Raw genomic sequence first — 13,140 nt, forward strand, 5'->3', positions numbered from 1 at the left:
TTTGGAGGGGAGGGGGGAAGAATATCTTTACAGAAGGTGATTGGTGGATTACCTCAGTTTCTATTTTAGCCTCTGCTTCTAGGATCTCAGGGCAATTTTGCTGGATTATATTTGGAAAAATGAAGTCTAGGCTCTTTTACTGGTCATGACATTCATGTTTCATAATGTTTAAATTATCTCTTCTGGATCAATTTTCCAGGTCAGTTGTTTTTCCAATGATATATTTCACATTTTCTTCTAGTTTTTTATTCTTTTGGTTTTGTTCTCACAAAGTCATCAGCTTCTTTTAGCCCTATTTTTTTCAGAGAGTTTTTTTAATCTCCTTTTCCAACTGACCAAATTCTGTATTTTAAGGCATTCTTCTCTTCATTTACCTTTTGGACTACGTGTCCACTTGAACTAAACTTATTTTTAACAAGTTATTTTCTTCAGTTTTTCTTTTTTTTGTATTTCCTTCACCAAAATGCTGACTTGGTTTTCATGATTTTTCTGTATCACTCCCATTTCTCTTCCCAGCTTTTCCTCTACCTCCCTTACTTGCTTTACAAAGCCTTTTTTGAGCTCTTTCATAGCCTGAGACTATTTCTCTTGGAGGCTTAGGATATAGAAGCTTTAACGTCATCATCTTCTGAGTATATATTTTGATCCTCCATGGGACCAAAGTGATTTCTTTTGGTCAGATTGTTCTTTTTCGATTGTTTCTCATTTCCTTGGCCTGTGACTGATTTATCACACTTCCAAAGCTTTGGGGTGTTTTTGGAACCCCCCCTTCCCCCAGGGACCTTTATTCCTCCAATGACTTATGAGAATCTCTGACAGTTCTCTTGCTTGGGCTCTGGTCTGTGGATGACCAAAGGCCCATCCCTATGCCCTGGAGTTGTGAGGAGTTGTGAGGAGTTGTGAGGAGCTGTGAGGTCTGTAGGTTCCTGCCACTGCCCAGAGACTGGTGCCAATCTTGCTTACTCTGGTGCTGCAGTTCTCCTGTAGACCCTCCAAGCCATCTCCAGTGATCCCCAGGTCAAGAAGTCTGGAAACCACTCCCACTGTCATGGACCTAAGCGCCTCCAGGAAGCCAAGTATCCAACAGGCTGTTGCTGGAAGGCTGGAGCTGGTTTGCTCCTATGTGGAGTGGCTGTAGTGTGGCTTCTCTGCAACTTTTTCCAACTCTAGGTCCCGGTGGAACAGAACAGTGTCTTGGACTGGGAAATTGGTTCATTCAGTCTTTCTGGGGGTTCTGCCCCTCTAAAATTTGGTTAGAGTCATCATTTTACAGTTTTTGGAGCTTTTGGGGGGGAGAGTTTCTGAGAATTCCTGCCCTCATACCACCCTCTTGGCTCCACCAAAGCTCTTACTTTTATACTATTATTTTAAAGCCTTTTTTCCATATCAGTATTTCCTTGCTTTTGTAAACCATTTGAAAAATTCTCAGTTTTTTAACTAAAGTATTTTTTTTCTTAAAACACATAAGCAATCAATGAATTGAATATTTTTTACTTTTCTTGTATTATAAAGAATATATAGTTCTGGGCAGCTAGGTGGCACAGTGGATAGAGCACCGGCCCTGGAGTCAGGAGGATCTGAATTCAAACCCAGCCTCAGACACTTAACTCAGACACTTACCTAGCTGTGTGGCCTTGGGTAAGCCACTTAATCCCATTTGCCTTGCAAAAAAACAAAAGAATATATAGTTCTATTTAAAGTTAGAGTACTTACCTTGTTAAATGACTTTCCCTTCCCTACCTTTCTTTCTTCTCCCCTTTCCCTTTTTTAACATAAATATTTTTTCCAATTATATACAATATCATTTTTGTAATATTTTGAATTTTACAATTTTCCCCCAACTTCCCTTCCCTCCCTCTGTCTCCCCCACAGAAAGCAATCTGATAATCTTTACATTGTTTCCATGCTATACATTGATCAAAATTGAATGTGTAGAGAGAAAAATCATATCCTTGAGGAAAAAATAAAACATAAGAGATAGCAAAATTATGTAGTACATAAGACAATTTTTAAAAATCAAAGATAATAGTCTTTGGTCTTTGTTTAAACTCCATATTCTTTCTTTGGATACAGATGGTATTCTCCATCACAGATACTCTAAAATTGTCCATGACTGTTGCACTGATGAAATGAATGAGTCCATCAAGGTTGATCATCACCCCTATGTTGCTGTTAGGGTGTACAATGTTTTTCTGGTTCTGCTCGTTTCACTCAGCATCAGTTTATGCAAATCTCTTCAGGCTTCCCTAAATTCCCATCCCTCCTGATTTCTAATAGAACAATTGTGTTCTATAACATACCTATATCACATTTTGTTCAGGCATTCCTCAACTGATGGACATTCACTCCATTTCTGATTCTTTGCTACAACAAAACAGAGCTGCTGGGAATACTTTTTGTACAAGTGATGGTTTTACCCTTTTTCGTAATCTCTTCAGGATATAGACCCAGTAAAGGTATTACTGGCTCAAAGGGTATGTGCATTTTTATTGCTCTTTGGGAATAATTTCAAATTGATCTCTAGAAAGGTTGGATGAGTTGACAGCTCCACCAACAACATATTAGTATCACACATTTCCCACATCCCTTCCAATATTGATCATTGTCTTTTCTGATCATATTGGCCAATCTGAGAGGTGTGAGGAGGGTAGAGATGCTTTAATTTGCATTTCTCTAATCAGTAATGATTTAGAGCAATTTTTCATATGACTATGGACTACTTTGATCTCCTCATCTGTAAACTGCTTTTGCATACTCTTTGACCATTTGTCAATTGGGGAATGGCTTGTTTTTTTATAAAAAATTTGACTCAGTTCTCTATATATTTTAGAAATGAGTCCTTTGTCAGAAATACTATTTGTAAAAATTGTTTCCCAATTTACTACATTTCTTTTGATCTTGGTTACAGTGGTTTTGTTTGTGCAAATCCTTTTTAATTTAATGTAATTAAAATTATCTAGTTTTCTTTTTTCTTTTTTTTAGCTTTTTGCAATGCAAATGGGGTTAAGTGGCTTGCCCAAGGCCACACAGCTAGGTAATTATTAAGTGTCTGAGGCTGGATTTGAACTCAGGTACTCCTGTCTCCAGGGCCAGTGCTCTTTCCACTGTGCCACCTAGCCACCCCTCTAGTTTGCTTTTTTTTTTTTTAGGTTTTTGCAAGGCAAATGGGGTTAAGTGGCTTGCCCAAGGCCACACAGATAGGTATTATTAAGTGCCTGAGACCGGATTTGAACCCAGGTACTCCTGACTCCAGGGCCAGTGCTTTATCCACTGCGCCACCTAGCCTCCCCCCTCTAGTTTGCTTTTAGTAATATTTTCCATCTCTTTCTTGGTCATAAACTGCTTCCCTTTCCATAGATCTGCCAGATAAACTATTCCTTGATCTCCTTTGCTTATAAATATTGTCTTTTATGTCTAAATCCAGTACCCTTTTTGATCTTATCTTGGTATAGGGTGTGAAATGTTGGTCTAATCCAAGTTTCTGCCATACTAACTTCCAATTTTCCTAATGGTTTTTTTTATCAAAGAGAGATTTTTTTTCCCCAGAAGCTAGACTCTGGATTTATCAAACAGCAGATTACTATAATCATTCCCTGCTATCTCTTTTGCATCTGGTCTATTCCACTGGTTCACCACTCTGTTTCTTAGCCAGTACCAGACAGTTTTGATGAATGATGATTTATAATATAATTTTAGATCTGATGAGGCTAAGCCATCTTCTTTTGCAGTTATTTTTTCATTAAATCCTTGGATATGCTTGACCTTTTGTTTCTCCATATGAATTTTGTTGCATTTTTTTCTAGCTCATTAAAGTACTTTTTTGAGTTTGATTGGTAAGGCACTAAAACAGTAGTTTAATTTAGGTAGAATTATCATTTTTATTATATTAACTTGGCCTATCATTGAGCAGTTGATATTTGCCCAGTTATTTAAATCTGATTTTATTTATGTGAGCAGTGTTTTATAGTTCTTTTTCATAGAGCTTTTATATTGTCTGAAGTTACTTTAAGTGGTATTCTCTGTCTAGCTCTTGCTGCTGTATCTTATTAGTAATATATAGAAATTCTGAGGATTTATGAGAGTTTCTTTTATATTCTATGACTTTGCTAAAGTTGCTAATTGTTTCTAGCAGTTTTTTAGATGATTTTTTTTTTTTAGGATTCATCTGCAAAGAGCGAGAATTTTGTTTCTTCCCAATTCTAATTCAGTTTCTTTTTCTTCTCTTATTGCTGAAGCTAACATTTCTAACTGGATTTTTTTAGGTTTTTACAAGGCAAATGGGGTTAAGTGGCTTGCCCAAGACCACACAGCTAGGTAATTATTAAGTGTCTGAGGCTGGATTTGAACCCAGGTACTCCTGACTCCAGGACTGGTGCTTTATCCACTGTGCCTCCTAGCTGCCCTCTAACTGTTTTTTTTTAATTTATTTTTTAACTTTTTTTATTATTAAAGATTTTCTTTGAGTTTTACAATTTTTCCCCCAATCTTACTTCCCTCCCCCCACCTCACCCCCAGAAAGCAATCCATCAGTCTTTACTTTGTTTCCATGTTGTACATTGATCCAAATTGAGTGTGATGAGAGAGAAATCATATCCTTAAGGAAGAAACAAAAAGTATGATCAGACAATAAGATATCAGTTTTTGTTTTCTAAATTAAACGTAATAGTCCTTGGTCTTTGTCCAAACTCCACAGTTCTTTCTGTGGATACAGACGGTCTTTCATTGCAGAGAGCCCCAAATTGTCCCTGATTGTTGCACTGATGGAAAATGAGTGAGTCCATCAAGGTTGAACATCACTCCCATGCTGCTGTTAGGGTGCACAGTGTTTTTCTGGTTCTGGTCATCTCACTCAGCATCAGTTCATGCAAATCCTTCCAGGCTTCCCTGAATTCCCATCCCTCCTGGTTTCTAATAGAACAGTAGTGTTCTATGACATACTATACCATAGTTTGTTAAGCCATTCCCCAATTGAAGGACATTTACTTGATTTCCAATTCTTTGCCACCACAAACAGGGTTGCTATGATGTGATGTTTTTACCCTTTTTCATCATCTCTTCAGGATATAGACCCAGTAGTGGTATTGCTGGGTCAAAGGGTGTGCTCATTTTCATTGCCCTTTGGGTGTAGTTCCAAATTTCTCTCCAGAAAGGTTGGATGAGTTCACAGCTCTACCAACAGTGTAATCAGTGTCCCTGATTTCCCACAACCCTTCCAATAATGATCATTATCCTTTCTGGTCATGTTGGCCAGTCTGAGAGGTGTGAGGTGGTACTTCAGAGATTGAAGCTAACATTTCTAATACAATATTGAATAGTAGTGGTGATAACAGTCAGATTCGTTTCACCCCTGATCTTATTGGGAATGACTCTAGCTTATCCTTATTCTTCTATCCCTTTTCTTAGAATGCATCTCAACTTGTAATAGTGTAACTTTGAAATACACCCTTCTAATAATAGTAATAATAACATACTTATATATTACTTTTTTTAGCAGTTACATAAAGCAATGGATAGAATAAGGAAGACTCATCTCCTTGAAATCAGATCTGACTTTAGATACTTATTAGCCATATGACTCTGATATAACACTGTTTGCCTCAGTTTCTTCATCCCTGAAATGAACTGAAGAAGGAAATCAGTATCTTTTCCAAAACCCCAAATGAAGTCATGAAGAGCTGTATAAAACTGAAAAAATATCTGAGCGAAAACAACATGTAGTGTTCTAATTTCACATAGCATTTTGAAAATATTATTTCATTTTATCCTTAAAAAAAAACCCTTGGCACGTGGCGGGGCCCGGAGGCTGCTCGCAGTCGGACTCTCGGCGCCGCCGCCTCTGTGGGCCGCGGGAGGACGGGAGAGGGGCCGGGGCCATGGAGGCCAGGGTGGGGGGGCCTGAGGGCCCGGGGGCTGCTGGAGTGGCCCAGTGCTATCTGTGGATTGGAATGGTTTATGAAAGACTGTACTTTATCTAATGTTCCAAAGAAGCCTTTGACATTGGTTTTACAATGAAACAATGACCTGTATTCAAAGAACAAAATCCAGATTTGAAAAGCAAAGAGATAATAAAGAAGCTTGCTGAAGCTTGGAGGGAGCTTCCAGAATCACAGAAGAAAGTATATGAAGAGGCCACCAAGGCAGATTTTAAAGTATACAAAGAGGAGGTCTCTAAGTATAAAGCAGAGCTTAATCCTGAGGAGAAAAAAAGTTTGAAAGAAGAAAAGCATCGAAGAAAGGCTAGAAAAGAAATAATAAAGAAAAAAGGGAGTTAACTGTCTTTGGAAAGCCCCCAAAACCTCGTTCAGGTTGTAATATTTTTATTTCTGAACACTTTAAGGAATCAAAAGGACTTTCATCACAGGAGATGATGAAGGTTTTAAATGAAGAGTGGAAAGCTCTGTCATTATCTCGGAAGCAGGTATATATGCAGCTTGCTCAAGATGATAAAATTCATTATGCACATGAAATTAAATCATGGGAAGAAAAAATGCTTGCAATTGGAAGAGAAGATCTTTTACGTTTTAGAAAGCTAAAAGCCAAAATTGGAAAACACCTTGAAGAAATCTATTGATGTTTGTATCTTCATAATGAATGTGATAAATACTGAAGGAATCAATCAGGTTTCACTATACTGGACTGGCAAAATTTCCAAGAATGATGTTGGTGAACATTTTATATTGATCTCTTTTTGTTAACGCATGGACTTCAGCCAGTATGCTGACATATATTTTATTAGTACCTAGTTACGGATACTCTGCTGGTATATACTCAGTCGAAGTTCAGACAGAATTTGCTTTTGGAACTACTGAATGCCAAAAAAAATTCATCTAGGTATAGGAGAGTTTAATTTTACCCTTGGCTAAAGGTAAATCAAACTGTGAAATATTTTTGATACTGGATGACGACAAGAAAGTATTCTTGTTCCCTAATGAGGAAATAAGCATTTGCTTTTCTCAAATTGTCTTAAATTATAAAAGGCACAGTGGTCTAAACTATCACTAGTGTATTTTTAACTGCTCTGGGTAAATTTCAATACCTAGGCAGGTTCTAATTCTTAGGTAATACTAGCTTATGTAGTATTCAGAGATGACAAGTAGACACACATAGAATTGCTGATTTCATTTATGACTTTTTAAAAAAAAACTACTGAAGGATATTTGTAGATGTTTCTGTCCATCCTTTTTTTGTAAAGTAAAAAGATTATGTCAACTCTGTGCACATTTGTGTTTATATCACAGAGAATAAAATCTTCTAATCCATTCCTAAAAAAAATAAAAAAAATAAAAAAACCCTCGAACCTTGTGAGGTAGATTGCTCTTCATTTCCCCATTTTATAGTTGAGGAAACTGAAGAAGACAGATTGAGTGACTTGTTCAGGGTCACAAAGCTAGTAAGTGTCCAAGTCTAGATCTGTGCTCAGATCCTCTGAGAAGGAAATGGCAAATTCATCCAATATCTTTGCCAAGATAACCCCAAAGGGAGTCACCAAGAGTTGGACATGCCTGAAATGACTGTACAACAATAATTTCCTGACCACTGGAAGTTTAGTACTCTTATCCACTTCTGTTGAACTAGAAAGCCAAAACTGTGAAGGGAAGGAATTAAGGTTAGAGCAGGGGTGATAGACTAGGAAAACAGCATAGGATGGAGTAGCAGTAGTTAGAAGAGAAGATGATAAATAGGTTTGATAGGAGTGAGGAAGAGAGACATGGAAGGATAGGAAGTTCATGGGGGTTCAGAGTTCATAATCATGGAGGTGGCATGGTTATATAGATGATGGTGAAAACTAAAGTAGGATCATTTTGTGGATGATTGATGTACAGGGAATATTCAAGTTATGGAAGATGAAAATTTTGATGAACTGTGAAAGTTAAGTATTCAAGTCAACAACATGCATGGTGACAGGTATATCTGTGGAGAGGGAAACCAAGAGATTTTGAACAACAAAGAAAACGAGGGGGTGTGATCAGAAGGTCTCTTGATGAAAGCAACAGGAATCTGGACTGAGTAATATAGATGGATTGAGTGAACTTCAAAGGAAGCATATGCTTGAAGTGGAGGGAAGGCCTGGAAGTAGCTGTGAGGAATATGGACAATTTCTATTCCCCCTTATTAAAGACAGGACCATCTTTTGAAGGGAACTAACTTTTCATGAACATCATAAAATAAAAATAGGAAGAAATGAAAAGGTCTAGACCAAAAATAAATTTCTTAACAATAGAGTTAGAGTTTCTAAGGGTACAAGGAAAGGATAGGGCAAAGAAAGAAAAAAATCAGTGACTAGAGATGGGTTTGATTTTATTAGAACTGAAAGAGGGCAGAATGGTAGCAATAGAAGGGGGCTTTCTCCTTTTTTTTGCAACTTTAAATCAAAGAGATTAGGATCATATGGGTATAAAGTTTGCAAGTCCTTGGAGAGGGGCCTATTTATCGGTTCCTCTGAAATCTTATGATTATGAAAGAAGTCAGCTTTGGTCTATCTTTTTTCTTTCTTGAACTTCAAGAACCCAAAATTTGAGTCAGCAGGTGCTTGAGTCTAGTTTCCAAGAGGGCAAATACCTTAAATTACCAAGGGTCTGGCTGAACTTATATTTAGTGACAATTTCTTTGTCTTTCTTAAATGGGAAATGCCTTTCCCTAATTGGAAATGATACACCCACCCTGAAGCATCCTGTATGTAGAGCATACATTTAGTTCCTGGTCAAGCTGAGTGATGCAGACTCTGGCCCTTGACAGGGCCCCATCTAGAAGTTGAGTGGTTAAGGAGGGTTGAAATATTGCTTACTTCATATACGGTTGAGTACATGCAGAATAAGTGCTGATTTTACATGTCTCCAAAAGTTTCCAGGTGAGGAGATCCACTAAACCAGTTTATGACAGGGAGTTGAAGTCCATACCTAATAATGATGAAGATATTAGACATAGGACTTAGTTGACAGAATAGAGTATGTTCTACCTCTACTACTGCTACTACTACAATCTACAATGACTGCCTACTGCCTTCTAAGCAAAGACCCAATTATTTAGTCTGATATTTAAGGACTTCTCCATCTGGCTTCTTCCTACAATTTTTGCTTTATTTTACTCTTCTTGCTCTCTATGTTCCATCAAAATTGGATTACTAGATTGTGCTATTTTTAATGCTTGGAATGCCTTCCTCCTGCCTTTTGAAATTCTTCCCCATACTTTAAGTCCACCTCAAATATTCTTCTTTCCCAAACTTCCTATTTCTTCAGTTGGAAGTAATTTCTTTCTCACCTAAATGAATAAAATTTTCTACTTCTTTTTATATTTGTCACATTTATTTCATATTCTATGCATCTGTGTATATATATCTCTAATATCTTCCTCTTACAATAGATTCTAAATTGTTATTTATAGTATAGTATCTTACATAGAAATGCAGAACTTATTATATATTTGTTGAACAAATTAGTGACAGAGCAAAGCTTTGCCTAAAGTTTTTTGGGTAGTTAAGGTTCCCTGTGTAACATACTAAAAGTGTTATTGTTAGGTAACAACATAGTATCAGATCCTCATATCTTTCACCTAAGCATGCCAACACCTGTTATTCTCTGCCCAGTGATGTCACTCCTACCTATGTTTTACCCTAGTAAATTCCCAGAGATATACCTACCAGACAGAATCAAACTCATGCTCTTAAGGTTAACCATGATAAGGGAAAATACACTCATCCTATTCACTACTCTAGCTCTTGAACTCCCATCCAATGTGTTTTTTAATCTACATGTTTAGGTATTTACAAGGTAATGCATCCTTGTAGTACAAAGTATTTACATATCCATCCAAGCATAATAATGATATTCTTAGATCATAAACATAACTACTTATTTAACAAAAAGAAATAACACAATATCCTAAAGTCAGTGCATAAATAATGAATATATCACAATACATATGTAAAATTGGACTATACCCTCTTTTGTAGAAAATATTTGCGATGATGTATGGATACATAGTTAAGGAACCTGGAAGCTTATGAGGGAAGAAGACCCAAGTGCTTATAGCTCATAGCTTTGGATTGTATGTTTTGATATTATCGGTTCATTCAAGAATATTGGTACTACAAATACTGCCTTTATGCAAACTGCTTGACTGTTGATCCTTACTACTTTTTAAGTATAGAAAGCTTTTCTACTCAAAAATAATACAGAGAAACTTTCAACTTAATCATCCCAGGACTTTTAGAAATTGTTAGGTCTTAATGTGAACAGTTGTACTTTTTAAAGACAAAAAAATGGCAAAACTTATAAAATTGACTTTCTCTGGACTATACAGGCCAGTCTAGTCAACCCAGTCCAGATATTCATTTAGTCTTACATTGTCCAATCGGAATGGAGTTTATAGCAACACAATTCAGGTTGATTGATTATACCAACTAACCTGGATACCAGGGTCTCTATAAAACCTTCATTATTTTTTCTATCTCAAACTAGAGGTAGCAACAAGGAGCAGTAAGAGTCATCTTTCTTAATCTCTGAGTAAAGTAGTTTCATTTTTTCAGCTAAATGGGGTTGATAATATTTGTATTATCTACCAAATAGTTTAAGAAGAAAGTGCTTTGTAAACTACAAAACATCACATAATTATGCTACTTTTATTGAAAAGGTTTCTTTATTGGAGTGAGGCTCCCAGAAGCTTACTATAATTTCTGCCACAGTTAGACCAACCTATTTTTTCTTTTGAATAGTTTAAATTCATTTTAAACATTCAAATCTAGAATTCTTTGAAATTATAAAACCCAATAGCTTTTTTCCCCTAATAGTTTTCAAATATAGTTATACAGTAGTTTCATCCTATCTACTGACAGCTGAAAGGAGATAGCACATCCATTTGTTGAGGACCCAGGGCAAAGCCTGTCTTGGTTTAAAGATGTTCTCAAGATAATCTAAGAGAAACATGATTTTATTATGTGATTATTTATGTGTGCATTAATTTTTTTACTTTGCTTCCTTAAGAGAATACTATCCTCTAAATTAAAGGCTAATTCATTTCACAGTTCTTAGAATAGTTCCATACACATAATTTTGTTTGGGATGTCAGACACATTCTTCCTAGATTTCAATTTTATTATTACATTTGGATGACAGCCTTTGAACTCATAAAACACTTTTGGATGGATTAAAAAATGTGAGCATTTTTTTCTCCAACATTTACCTACTCTCTCTAATCCCAAATGACATTTTCCCTGGTCTTTCATCTTTTGATGTCCTTAATATCATCCTTAGTCTTCTTTAGAAGTCTAAGTGTTGATCATATCTTAGAGAATTAACCTTTTAACCTCTGTGAAATCATTTTCGAAACACTTTTGTTATGAGACATCAATGAAATTCAAAGGGTGGTTGGCTTTAACTATCCTTCTCTTTCTCCATTTGTGTCTTTTACTTGAAATTCTGTTAGAGTGGATGATTGGGATGAGTTGGCCTCCTACTACCCACATGTATTATGTACGATTCTCTTCTCATTTTCCCCCAACATTCACCATTACAAGAATACCAGTCACTTCATAGTATATTGGGTTTTCATTTCCAGCTTTGCTCAAGAATTTCCCATCTACATCAAAGTAATTTTTCTTTGAACAGAAGTGACCATTAAGTTTCCATTTCCATTGTAAGTCATTCTAGTGTGCTATGGCAAAAAGCTCTCAGCAATATTAAGAAAAAAAGAAACAAGTGTGCACTATTTTTGACTTAATAAATATGTTTTACAATGTTTTTATTATGGTTAATTTTTCTCTGTAGATATGTTGTAAAGGATTCTAGGATTCTAGTCTTAACTTGATTTACACTCCAGAGCAAGTCATATCGTTTCTCACTGCTTCATTTTCCATATCTTTAATATGAGAGGTGTATGTATTAAATCATCTCTAAGGTCAATATTCCCTCCAGAATACTATGAACTTATCATTTTATTGCTCTCATTTTAGGCAATGAGTTTTCCTTACCAAGTCTGAATACTTAAATACATACCTTGTGCATTTATTAAATCAAAAAATTTTTATACATGGACATGCTTTTATTTATGTCTTGGAAACAAGTTATTAGAGGGCAAGACAGAGTAATGGATAGAAAACCACTATTGTAGTTAGAGAAAACTTGTATTTAAGACCTACCTCTGATAAGTATTGATTATAAACAAATCAGTTAATCTATCAGATCCACAGATAAATTATCAAGACTATAAATTATAGTTATCAGTGACTGACTCATATAAGTGGAGAGAGTTTTCATATTATGAATTTGTACGATACAGGAAAGCAAAGGTGGAAAATAGAAGGAAAAAGGCTGATGGTGGGGAGTTTATTTGGCTATGTAAGCCTTAGCTTGTCCTTCAGCTCATACCAGTATACTTTGTCCTACTTTTTTGTTTGGCCAAGAGCTAGGCTTCAAAAACATCTTTACCCCTGCATTGTAATCTCAAGCCTACTCTCCCCATGCTAAGGATTTCCCCAAACCCCTAAAACTCCATGAATAAAACACAGAGTTAGCCATGAAAGGATCTTCTTTCTGCACTTTATAATATGCCAGGAAAGATTCTTGTTCATGGACATGGAAGAATTAACAAGATATAAATTTTCCAGATTTAGTTATGCCTCTTAGTTGATGAAACAAGGAAGCTTTGAATGTCCTTCAGTAATTGTAGTGAACTCAAGCAATCATGATACTGATTGATGCTAACAATAAGTGACCATCCAAAGTAGGCATATGATACCCCACAGCTATTTATTGAAAAATTTAACATGCAAGAGCAGAGAACACAAGGACTTCAGAGTTGATTTAAAACACAACAAAATGAAACACAGCTACCATTAAACAAATCTTATAGCCATAAAGAAATCACTCATCTGCTGTACATTTAAGCCAAGAAAATTATAGTTCTGATTAGAGATATGCTTGGGCCTCTAGAGGAGAGTTATTTTTGCTTTTTAAAAATTAAAATTGATTCTTGGCAATTCCCCACCCTTTAACTATGTCTTTTGCTTTCTTATGTTTCTTGACAAATAGCACTTCATTACTTTTCTCATGCTTAAGTAATTAAGAAGTAAAAAAATCTCACCTCTGACACATTTTGAAACTGAGTGTTTATCAAGGAATTTCTTGAGTGATGTAGAGGAGTTGG

The 13,140-nt window shown here is 35.9% G+C and overlaps 1 long non-coding RNA gene and 1 pseudogene across 5 annotated transcripts in view; both read left to right on the top strand.

The window, feature by feature from the left end:
• LOC141491482 (uncharacterized) overlaps positions 1–13,140 on the top strand; it is a 138,952-nt gene that overhangs the window by 58,995 nt on the left and 66,817 nt on the right. The window lies entirely within an intron of this gene.
• LOC141491535 (transcription factor A, mitochondrial pseudogene) lies at positions 1,049–13,083 on the top strand (annotated as a pseudogene).

The sequence above is a fragment of the Macrotis lagotis genome, chromosome 6, assembly GCF_037893015.1.
Source record: "Macrotis lagotis isolate mMagLag1 chromosome 6, bilby.v1.9.chrom.fasta, whole genome shotgun sequence".
In the NCBI taxonomy this organism is placed as follows: domain Eukaryota; kingdom Metazoa; phylum Chordata; class Mammalia; order Peramelemorphia; family Peramelidae; genus Macrotis; species Macrotis lagotis.